Here is a 13,179-nt window from a genome sequence, read left to right on the forward strand (position 1 = left end):
TCTCTCTCTACCTCTCCCCCGCTCAAGAGAAGTGTGTTTTTGCATCCCTAAGCCGCACAGGTGAAAGCAATTGTTTCCAGAGGCCCTCAGATTCCTTATCCATCTGTGTGAGTTTTCTTAGTAAAAATCTCTCTGGATTGCAGTTTCTGCCCTCATAAATTAATAGAATGAATCAGACCATTTCTGGGACTGCTTGTTTGGTTCTGACATTCCAGAATGAAGACCAGTGCCTAGGCTGGCAAGTCCCTAAATTTTTCGAGTAGAATTTGTAACTACTTCTTGGATAAGTTCCTTAATTCATTAAAAAGTGTTATTATCCCAAAGAACACTGAGCCAGGGAAGAGATGGAAAAACACCAGGCACCCTAAGTTTACTGGCTGATTTGCTGTTCTACCAAGAAATCACTATCCGTGGCTTTAGGACATCAGGTTGAGGGAACTAACTGAGAAATCTTTACTTGCTTGGCTCCTTCGAGTTTTGAAAGAAGACAGACCCGATCTGTACCAAGCTTCTAATTCAAGATTGAAAACAACTATCTGAAGTGTCTGTTTGGAAGGTGAGTGATGGAGAGAGACCTCACTCCACATCATGGCGAGAGACACAAGGCATTGGTTGGGGGAAGTGGTGATGAGCTCAGTGAAGGTTGCTGTATTTAAACTGCCAACTGCCCTTAGTAGGTCCAGTTGGCATCTGCATTTGAAGTCTGGGGAGAAGACCTGGCTTGAGAAACAGGAGGGCTTGGTTCCCTCGGTTAAGGGTAGGAGGAAGTAAGAGGAAGAAGACTGAGCAAAGGAGAACAGAGGAGAGTCTGAGAGGTCGGGGAAGAGGAGCAGGACAAGATCACGGTTAGGAGCCACATCAGACAATCACGGTCCTTCAAAGCTGCTGCTTCTCCACACCGTGTGCAGAGCCTCCCTCCCAGGCCTCACACTCTGCCTGCGCATCTCGCCTACTCTGGTCTTATTTACTAGTAGAGGCCAATGACCACGCAAATCTGTTTCCTCAACCCACTTCTAGTTCCTGAGCTCCAATGCTGCCTCCTAGATTTCTCCATATAAAATAATACAGGTTTGGGAGCGCCTGGATGGCTCAGTCGGTTGAGTGCCCGACTCTGGCTCAGGTCATGATCTCAAGGTTCATGAGTTCGAACCCCACATCAGGCTCACCGCTGTCAGTGCAGAACCCACTTCAGATCCTCTGTCCCCCCTTCCCTCTATCTGCCCCTCCCCCACTCGCACTCTCTCAAAAATAAACATTTAAGAATAATAATACATGGGGCACCTATAATAAAATAATACAGGTATCTTTCACATACTCAAGTATTAAAGATTTACTTAAAATGTGTAAGACTGTTCTGTGTATCTGTGTATTCATTCCCAGAGTGAATAAGGCAGAGAAGACTCTTGTCTTCAAGAAACTTGCACTCTGGTTCATTGTACCCCAAACTGAATTCACCGTGCTCCCAAGCCCCCAGCAGGCTCCTCCTCCACTGCCCCCATCTCAGGAAATGGCACCTCCGTCCACCTAGCCACCCTGCCCAGAAACATGGAAGTCACTCCTCACATTCACCCAAGCCCTCAAGCTAATCAAATGCACCAAGATAGCCCTCAAACCCGCTCCAGCCTCCCCCTGACCCAGGCACCACAGCCTCTGTCTGGATACAGCAGCGCCTTCCTCTGCGGCCCTGCCCCTCTCCAGACCCTCCTTCCTGAAGCCTCTGATGCCATTGCTCTCCAGCTTAAAGCCTTTTGGCAGACTCCATGAGGCTCTTGGGCATGTAAGGGACACAATGTGCCCCCACTTAGCTTGCTGCACATTGGACCTCCCCTGCTTTGCCCTCACAGGGGCACCCTCTACATTCCAGCCATCAGGACCCTTACTTTTCTCAACACACTGGGCTGCACTCACTTCCTGGCCTGAGCTCTCTGCCTGGAGCTCTGTCCCACCCTCCCCACACCCATTCCCAGGTATGGTTCCACTTACCCTGGCTTCTCAGCCTACATGTTTTTTTCCTCCAGGAAACCTCGCGAGGTAGGGATGAGGGGGCCCTTCCACGTAGGATCATGCTGTGTGCTTCCCGTGTCATGGCACTCTAACTGGCCTCTGTTTTTGATGGTGACCTTCAAACTCATGGCATTGACCTATACGCTCATGACTTACATTTATATATCCCCAGCCCAAATCTATCTCTAGAATTCTCAAGTCATTGGTTGAACCCAACCTCTCTACCTGGCTGTCCCACAGCCAGGATTCTTGTTGCAGCTGACAGGAAATTCAGTTTAAACTGTAAGCAGAGCAGGAATTTATTGACTCATATAACTAAACAGCCAAGGGACAGCTTTAGCTTCAGCACAGCCAAAGGGATGGTGTCTTTCTAAATTCCTGGGCTGTTTCCACCCCTAGGTGAACCAGTGGGTCTGCAGGCCTGCCATGCACAGATCAGTGGGAGCCTGGACCGTGTACCTGACCTTAGTTGGAACTGGGGTGGGTTCCCACCCAAAGTACAGAACCAAGAGTTGGGGAGAGTGGGTCAGGTGGGGGAGATGGATGCTACAAATACAAGGCGCACACCCACTAAGGAACACGTATCTCAAACACAACATGTTTGAAACTGGACTCTACGGTCAACTCCAGAACAACACAGGAGTCAGGGCACCAATGCGCACACAATCAGAAACCCACATGTAACTTTTTAAAACAATATTTATTTATTTTGAGAGAAAGACAGAGTGCACGTGTGTGAGCTGGGGAGGAGCAGAGAGACAGAGGGAGAGAGAATCCCAGGCAGGCTTGGTGTAGCCAGCCCAATTGAGCTCGATCCCATGAACTGCAAGATCATGAGCTGAGCCAAAATCAAGGGTCAGACGCTCAACTGACTGAGCCACCCAGGCACCTCTGAAAATCCACATAATTTTTGACTCCCCATAAACTTAATTACTAATAGCAAGAACCACAAGAGATTACTTTTTACTACAATACACAATTTACCAGCCAGGCAACTGTTCAGGTGGCGGTATTAGCATCACACAGTGTTTTGTGCAGATACTGGGACACTCAAGACATCTGGGCTCTCTGCAATGACAACAGGTGGCTACAAAATTATTACAGTAGTGTATATACTACAGTGAGTTCTATGCACGTTTCATACTGCATTTTTACGCTTTACATTTTACGCTTTACATTTCTCTTGGTGGTGCCACATACAGTCTGTAAGTGTGTGTAAGTTTTGATAAAATTCAACTTTTATAATAGATTTCTGTATACTTTATGCAGGAAGTAATAAAATAGACTAGTATTTACATATATTTTATGCACTTATGACGTACCTCTTTCTTAACATTTTTGATATTTTGGCTATGCAGTTCATGAGTTTTTTCAAATCGTTACAAATCTCTAAAAAAAATTTCCAATATATTTACTGAAAAAGATTCACATGTAAGTGGACCCGCCCAGTTCAAACCTGTGTTGTTCAAGGCTCAACTCTACATCTTTCTCCTGGAACCCGCTCTTGTTTCATTCCTGGTTTCAGTGAATTACACCACCATCACCCAGCTGTCCAAACCAGGCACCTGGAGATAATCCTAGACGTCTCATGCTCACAACCACATCCAGTCATCACATCTTGGGTTTTACTTCTGGCACATGCATCTCCTCCTCTCCACCCTTGTTGCCTTCTTTCAGACTTTCTTGTAACTGATTCATTTAACCATCTCCCCATTCTTTCTAAAAAAACTGCTGACTGATGACCAAAGAACCACAAATGTCCAAGGGTAATGGATAACTCTAGGGGAGCCCCCATCAGTGAAATCATGTGTTCGCTAAGAACGTAATTGTGGTTGTTCCTAAACCTGTTTATATCAGTTGTATAACCTGAAATTTAATTAGTGTATAAACCAATAAAATATGGGTATAGATAGTTGTTTTATGAAAGTCAAATTGAATTCTTTTCAAAGACTTGATTAGGGAATTTCACTGAAGATCATTGTAGTTGATGTAGTTGTATCTGAGACAACCATGAACAAATGAGGAAGAAACTGGTAAAAATCTAGAAACATCTTTCACTCAGATTGCCCCATAAGTATCTTTAAATTTTCCATTAAAAAAAACCTAAAAATCATTATGAATATGATTTACACTAGAAAGATAACATAGCAAAATCCTGGTAAACGTACATTTTTTTTAATGTTTATTTATTTTTGAGAGAGACAGAGACAGAATGCGAGTGGGTTGAGGCAGAGAGGAAGGGAGGCAGGCTCCAGGTTCCGAGCTGTCAGCACAGAGCCGATGTGGGGCTTGAACTCACAAGCTGTGAGATCATGACCTGAGCTGAAATCGGACGCTCAACCGACGGAGCCAACCAGCTGCCCCCATACATGTTTTAAGTAAATGTTTGAAATATTGTTACTTTTATAAATACCCATTTGAACTGATTTTTTTTTATTTTTCTTAATTTTTTTTTTAATGTTTATTTTTGAGAGAGAAGGTAGGGAGGGGCAGAGAGAAAGGGAGACACAGAATCCAAAGCAGGCTCCAGGCCCTGAGCTGTCAGCACAGAGCCCGATGCAGGGCTCGAACTCACGAACTGTGAGATCATGACCTAAGCTGAAGTCGGACGCTTAACTGACTGAGCCACCCAGGCGCCCCTGAACTGATTTCTTTTAATTAATCAGCTAATTACTGGTCCCTCTCCTTTGGAAAAGACAGCCTCTACTATTTTGCAATAAGCTCTCTTACTCTTCTCCCTGTCCCCAGTTTGACCTCTTCCACTCCTTTCTCCACCCTGTGATCAAAGAGGTTTTAAAGGCAGACTTGATGGGGTCACTCCTGTGGTAAAACGGCATTGGTTCCTCTCAACATGCAGGATAGAAACCAGACTTGTCCTGGGGCACTCAAGAGTCATCACGGTCTGGTCACTGCCTGCCCTCCAGTCTCGCGAAGCTTTATGCCTCTATGCCTTCATAACCTCTTCTTGCTGCCCTGCAGGCCCACTGCCCCCTTTCCACCTCTTCCTGCTCATCCTCTAGAGCAGCACAAGTGTCATCTGCCTTGAGAAGTCTTCCCTACACCCACCTGCAGCCAAGACTGGTTTCAATGTTCTTATTCTATGTTGTCACAGCACTCTGGTTTACCTCTCTCATAAGCACTTACCACTCTATTGCAATGGTGCTTTTACTTGTCTGTCTTCCCAGACTTGCCTGCGAACTCAAGAACAAGAACCTTGTTAAATGCACCCTGACATCACTAGTACTTAATGTGGTGCCCAGCATTTACAGTAGCCCTCTTTATCCACGGTTTCAGTTACCTGCGGTCCAGAAGCACATGATCCTCCTTCTGACACACCACCAGAAGGTCAATGGCAGCCCAACACTATGTCACAAGGCCTGCATCATTCACCTCACTGCATCTCCTCATGCAGGCATTTTATCATCTCACATCATCACACGAAAGGCAAGGACAGTATAAGAAGATATTGTGAGAGATTACACTCACATAATTTTTATTACTGTATATTATTGCAACCATCCCATTTTATTATTGTTGTTAATATCTTACTGTGCCTCATTTATAAGTTTAACCTTATCAAAGATACGTATGCTTGGAAAAAACATAGTATATATAGGGTTTGGTACTACCCCTTGGGGTCTTGGAACATATCCCTCACAGATAAGAGGGGACTACTGTAGTAGATTGGGGAAAAAAATAGATAACGCTATAAAATCAGATTTGGCGTGCTTTGTCAGTAAGGGTCCCCAAGAAAACACAGGCACACTCAAAGGGTCACTAAAGAAAGTTTAATAAAGAAACTATCACAGAGGTGTGGGCAGGGATAAGAAAGGCAACGATGGATAGTAAAGCACCAGAACTAGCAAAGTTAAGAAGCTGTTTCCACCACCAGGCCTGACTGGGAAAGGCAAGGGAGCAGTCACTGGAAGCCAGCAAGAGCCACAGGTGAGAGGGGTCCCTCCCAGATGTTGTGGCCTTAGGTACAGAAATGCATCCACTGTCAGAGTACACGAAGCAGGAAGGAACCAAGGGAATAAACATCAATTTCTTTCTCTTCCCACCTCTGATCTCCTGCCAGTGTCTTCCATAGGACAACCCAGGCTGAAGACTAAGCAGGACAGAGAAGCATAGAAAGTGAATCTGGAAGGACAGGGAGGATATCCGATACATTGTAGAGTGGGGACATCAGTATTTCCCTACCACATGGCCATTCCTGCTGCAGAAAGAGGCAGAGGATAAAGTGCCACCACTGATGCACATAGATTTTTTTTGGAAATTTTCTTAATTTATTGAATTCTTTTTTATTTTATATTGTGTTTAAATATATATAACATGAAATTAACATTTTAACCATTTTTAAATACACAGTTCAGAAGCATTAAGTACATTTTTCACATTGTTGAATGTGAGTTCACCATCCATCTCCAAAACATTTTCATCTTCCTCAACTGAAACTCTGTACACAAATATTATCTCCTCATTCCCTGCTTCTCTCATTCCTGGAAACCAACATTCTACTTTTTATTTCTATGAATCTGACTACTGCAGGTACCTCATATAAGCAAAATCATACAATATTTGTCCTTTTTATACCTGGCTTATTTTACTTAGCATAATGTCCTCAAGATTCATCCATATTGTGGGATATGTCAGAAGTTCCTTCCTTTTTAAGGCTAAATAATATTCCATTGTATGTGTATACCTCATTTTGTATATCCATTCATCCATCAACGGACACTTGGAATGTTTCCACCTTTTGGTTATTGTGAATAGTGCTGCTATGAACATGAATGTACAAATATCTGCTCAAGCCCATTTTCAATTCCTTTGGATACATATCCGGAAGTAGAATTGCTGTATTTTTTTTGGAACCATCATACTATTTTCCATAGCAGCTACACCATTTTACATGCTCACTAGCAATGCTCCAAGGTTCCTATTTCTCTACATGCTCACCAACACTTGTTATTTTTCTGTTTTGGGCATGAAGTGGTATTTCATTATTTTGATCTGCATTTCCCCAATAGTTATTGATGTTGAGCATCTTTTCATGTAATTCTTGGCCATGTATATATCTTCATTGGAAAAAATCTATTTGGGTCCTTTACCCATTTTTTTCCAGCTTTATTGAGGTACAATTAATATAGAAAAACTGTATATGGTTTATGTATATAATTTGGTGACTTTGCCCAGTTCTTAATCAGATAATTTCTTTTGTTATTGAGTTGAATTTGTAAATAATAATCCCTTATCAAATTCATGATTTGCAAAATTGCTCACATTTTGTGGGTTGCCTTTTCACTCTATTGGTAATAATGTCCTTTGATGTACAAAAGTTTTTAATTTTGATGAAGTCCAGTTTCTTTATTTTTTCTTTTATTGCCTGTGATTTTGCTATCATATCCAAGAAATCATTGCCAAATTCAATGTTCTTCTTTTTTAATTTTAAAGTTTATATATTTTTGAGAGACAGAATGAGTGAGGGAGGGACAGAGAGAGAGGGAAAGAGAGTATCCCAAGCAGGCTCTGCACTGTCAGCAGGGAGACCAATGTCGGGCTTGAAATCACAAACCATAAGATCATGACCTGAGCTGAAATCAAGAGTCGGACACTTAACCGACTGAGCCACCCAGGCACCCCAATGTTGATTCTTTTTTTAATGAAAAGAAAAAAAGAAAAAAATTCAGCCCAAAGCCATTCCTTTTGATAAAGATCTGGACCATGATGCTAGGACTTCTGTCAAGATTGAAGATGGATGCCAGACCTACTACAGACAATGCTAGATAAAATGGAAGCTATTCCCCACAGAAGTTCAAATATTTGGTCAACCAAAAGGCAGAAAGAGCAATATCCAGATGCCAAAAGCAAAAAGGGAACTCAGAGCTGTAACAGTACCCAAGAGAGGAGGCCATGTGACCCAGAGCTGCAGTGGAGAACAGGAAGTGAGCCCTTACCTGAAGGAGACAACTACTAAAAAGTTGCACTGTCCCTGAGAGAGACCGGAAAACTCATCCTACCATCCTAGACAGAGCTCAGAATGAGCTCCAGGGTCTGGGGAACAAAGTCATCAGAGAAATCAGAGTCCCACACCTGTGCTTCCTGAAGCTATAGGGCTCTCACACACACTGCTCCCTAGTACCAAATCCCTAGGCTAAGAAATTATCTAAAAAGTGCTCTGGGGCAGTAAGAAACACAAAAGGCAAATGCAAACCACCGCATGAAGACAACCCAACCACTTGGAGGATTTCTACAGAAGACAAATCTTGTTCAAATGGGCTCACAGACAAACATTATATTGCCCATGAGGGACGACCATCAGTTTATCCAACAGAGGAGAGACTTTGCACCCAAGAAATGAGAGAGACAGAGAGTGAGCAAGCTGGACAGGACTTTAACATGAGGATGTTTAAAATGTTTATAAAAATAAAGCAAAAAATTGCACACATAAAACAAGAACACATGAAGAAAAAAGGAACCAAAGAGAGCTTCTATAAATGAAATATATAGTCATGCAAATATATAAAGATGGTGAAGCTGGGAGTCCCACCAACAATTCATGGCCCAGCTCCAGTGTTGGGGGAGAGGCTCTTTCCCCACCCACTGCACCTCAGGAAGACTTCAGTGCCTCACCGCCCCACCCACCTCACAACGACCCTATTGTACTGTCCACCAAGCGAACCGGTGAGAGAGATACTGGGAATTCAGGCAGAAAGACAGCGGGCAGGGACCACACCTGTGCTGGGACAGTGATAATTCATGCTTTGTTTCTCTGCCCTCTCTAATCCACTAAATCTCCCCAAGTCACCGTGGAGAAAGCATTGCTGCACGACTGCAGCCAAGAAAGAAAACCCTGGATGAAAAGACAAGTCTGCACTGGCTGGGAACTGGGTTCTGAGTGATCCCGGGCCCCGGTGAACAGGCTGTGAGGGCAGAGAGAAACAACTGTAATCCTGAACCCAAGCCCTACCTCTCTCAGCTAAGAACTTTCCCAAAGAGAAATGCTCCGGTTACCAGATTCGTATTTTATGCCCACAGCGACTGAGTGTCAACACTGTCTTTACCCATGATCTGTGGAGTCATCATGGCTCCTGGAAGGAACGCAAAACAAAGACAATGACACAGGAACGTTGCAAGTCCAGTCCATAAAGAGATTAACTTCTGGAAGAGGAAGAAAACCAAATATGCAAGTCAGGGAGGGTGTAAATTAATAACCAGGCAGCAGGGACTGCTTCATCAATGCTAGTTCCCCTGCTCCCCATTTTCTCACCACTAAACCTCCTCAAGCCACTTGCAATCTGCTCTCTCCTCCCCATGCCTCAAATTGCTTTCCCCCAGGGCCAGTCAAGTCCTTACTGTATTAGCAAATCCAGTAGCCAGCGTTCTACCTCTGCAGTCCTCAACTCGCAGCACTGTGGGACCTGGCGACTGCTCCCATGTCAACAGAAGTCAGACCCTCCCTGGATCCCCACTGCACCACACAGTCTTCCCCAGGTCTCAGAACGTGCGGAGTCTGGTCTTGGACACCACACACCAGTTGTGTGATCTTGAGTAAGTTCTCCAAGTCTCTCCTTCTTTAGCAATAAAGTAGAGATGACAGCACCTACCCTACCTCCCGACAGGGTGGTTGTAAAACTGGAGGGAAGTAATGAGCGTGAATGTGTGTTTAAAAGGGAATGCTAGGCACAAATGATTGTTTTTACCTCCTGTCCCATTTTTCTCTTTATCATGGAAAAGATCCACAAAAATAGAACAGTATAATCTGACTCCTGGGTGCTGTCCTGTTTAATTTATAGCTCTATAAGCTGCCACCCCAATGCTGGATTGTTCTGAAGTAAATCACAGACAACGTATTTTATCCATAAATATTTCAATATAGATCTCTAAAGGACAAGGACTCTTTTATTATTAAAATATAATTGAGATGTACCTAAAAAATTAGTAAGAATTCCATAGTATCCAATGTTCAAATGTCCCCCAATTATCTCATAAAGGTATCTTTTTAGTTTGCACAAATTAGAATAAAATAAGGTCCCCTTAGTGCAACTGATTGATCTGTATCTTACAGCTCTTTTAATCTGTAGTCTCTCTCTCTCCCTTTTCCTCCCTGTCCCTTGTTATTTTTTTATCGAAGAAGCAAGATCATTTGTCTTGTAGGATCCTCATAGTCTTTTTCTAATATATTTCTGTGATCATATTTTTTTTTAATGTTTACTTATTTTTGAGAGAGAGAGAGAGAGAGAGAGAGAGAGACAAAGCATGAGCGGGGGAGGGGCAGAGAGGGAGACACAGAATCTGAGGCAGGCTCCAGGCTCTGAGCTGTCAGCACAGAGCCAGACACAGGGCTTGAACTCACAAACCCCGAGATCATGACCTGAGTCAAAGTCTGATGCTCAACCAACTGAGCCACCCAGGTATCCCTTGCTGTGTTCGTATTTAACGTGTTCCTCTTTTCCTATACTTTCTAAGAATTGGAGTCAGATCTGAAGCTTGATCAAACTCGGGTTTGAATTTTTTGGTAAGAATACTTTACGGGGCGCCTGGGTGGCTCCATCGGTTGAGCGTCCGACTTTGGCTCAGGTCACGATCTCACAGTCCGTGAGTTCGAGCCCCGCATCGGGCTCTGGGCTGATGGCTCAGAGCCTGGAGCCTGCTTCCCATTCTGTGTCTCCCTCTCTCTCTGACCCTCCCCATTCATGCTCTGTCTCTCTCTGTCTCAAAAATAAATAAACGTTAAAAAAAAAATTTTTTTTTAAAAAAAGAATACTTTAGAGCTGATGTGTCTTTCTTCAGGATACACATAACATGTTTGCTTCTCCTTTTGTGAGGTCATTGATGTTCACTGATGCTCATTATCCCAATCCATTATTTCATTAGTTGCAAAATCAAAATAATTTTATTCTATTTTCTTCATTGTTAGTTATAATGCTTTTGTAAAGAGAAACTTTTTGGTTATGCTAAAGAACAGTTTACACAGGAAAAGTAGGGCAAATCTTGATTCTTTCCCTTTATTTACTAGTTTTCAAAGTAACCATTGGTTCCCAAGTGTGATACTGTGATTTATAATGAGAAATATATATTTGGTCTTTGTCTCCATTTCTGGCACAGAGTTCCTAAAACTCTTGGGACTAGAACTTTGTTATGTTAATGAGGCGACTTTTGGAAAGACCTTGAGGTTGGGGCTGGCTACCAGGGGGACAAACCACGTGATCAACAATTGGAATTTTTCATCCAAATCCCTGACCTTCCATAGATGGGACAGGGGCTAGAGATGTTCAGTCACCAAAGGCCAACAGTTTAATCAGTCCTGCCTCTGTAATGAAGCCTCCACAAAACCCCAGAAAGACAGGGTTCAGAGAGCTTCTGGGTTGCTGAACACGTAGAGATTAGGGGAGAGTGGCACTCCCAAAGGGCGTGGAAGCTCCACGCCTCTTCCCACATACTTTACTGAATACATCCCTGCCATCTAGCTGGTCCTGATTTATATCCTTTTATAATAAACCAGTAATCTAGTGAATAAAATGTTTCTCTGAGTTTTGTGAGCCACTCTACACTCTAGAGAATTAATCAAACTTGGGGAGGGGGCTGTTGGAACTTCCAATCTATAGCCGGTTGGTCAGAAGTGCAGGCGCATCCTGGACTGTCAACTGGCTTTGAAGTTGGGGTTGGGCAGTCTTGTAGGACTGAGCCGTTAATCTGTGGGGTCCCATGCCACCTCCAAGGAGGCAGGGTTAGAATTCAATTAAATTGTAGGACACTCAGCTGGTATCAGAGAATTCCTCGGTGGTATGGGAGAAAAAACCCACACACTAGTTGGTGTCAGAATCACTACCTAGCATTCTCTAAAAGCGAGCAATGAAACCACTTTGTTTAGTTTCATTGTTACTCGTGGATTTGGGCATATTTAATGTGTTTCGGTTATGTTCTTGGTGCTCATATCATCCCATGTTTGGCCAATGGAAGCTCTGCTGAGTTGAGTCCTAAACCCTTCTGACAAGACCCCGGCAGTCTTTGGTAACTTCCATGCTTTCTGGTAGATGTTCCTGGCTCACCTGGTACATTTCCTGCACCAGAGCTTTGTTCAGGGACCCTTTTTTCATTTCAGCAACCGCTCTCATTCTTTGTTTCCTTTACCAGCTCTTCTCCCTGTGCTTTAACTATTGTCATTGCCAGACTCAGTCTTTGACCACCTCCTCTTGTGTCCGTATCATCTCTCCCATCAGCGGAAGTCTAACCAGTCATGCTTCAACTAGAGCTCCATGCTGGTCTCTATTTCTACATTCCCAGCAAGAATAAGCTCTTCAACCTGGTTTGAAGGCCTTCCACTGCCTCTGTACCTTTGATATTCCTCCCTTCACACGGAATTCAATTTGACATAATTCAACTTCAATTTATTGAGTGTCTTCTAATGTCCTAGGTGTTGTACCCTTACTGTTGATATTGGTAGTAACACTGATAATAGTTAATAACTTATGGAGTACTTATTACATGCCATACACCACCTAAAAGTTTCACATACATTATCTATTGTATTCCTTTAATAATCCTGTAATATAAGCTCAATTATTAACACCTATCTTACAGAGACAGAAACTAAGGCACAGAGAAAATCAGAACTGTTTCCAGGTCTCAAAGCAAATAGGGGAGAGACAAGGCCAGGTTGTCTCTGACTCAAGGTGGTGGTTAATATTATGTGTCAACTTAACTGGGCAAAGGGATGCCCAGAGAGCTGGTAATACATGATTTCTGGGTGTCTGTGAGTATATTCCCAGAAGAGATTAGCATTTGAATTGATTTAATGAGTAAAGCAAATGATCCTCCCCAATGTGGGGTGGGCATCATCCAGTCTGTCGAGATCCTGAGTAGAACAATAAGGCAGAGGAGGGGTGAATCTATCCTGAGCTGAAACTGCCATCTCCTGCCCTCGGACATCGACGTCTGCTTCTTGAGCTTTCGGACTCAGACCGGGGCTTATATCATCAGCCCTCCAGATTCTCAGGCCTTTGGGTTTGGCCTGAATTATACCCTGGCGTTCCTGGTTCCCCAGGTAGCAGACAGCAGTTGGTGGGACTGCTCGCCTCCATTACCTTGTGAGCCGATTCCTACAATAAACCTAGTCTGTTTCTCAGGAGAACCCCAAATCCGATCTTGACCACTACACCATCCATCATTTCTCAC

Source organism: Lynx rufus, unplaced genomic scaffold (genome assembly GCF_022079265.1).
Source record: "Lynx rufus isolate CCGP_SWC_20201006 ecotype Redwood Valley unplaced genomic scaffold, mLynRuf1.p SCAF_2, whole genome shotgun sequence".
Lineage (NCBI taxonomy): Eukaryota > Metazoa > Chordata > Mammalia > Carnivora > Felidae > Lynx > Lynx rufus.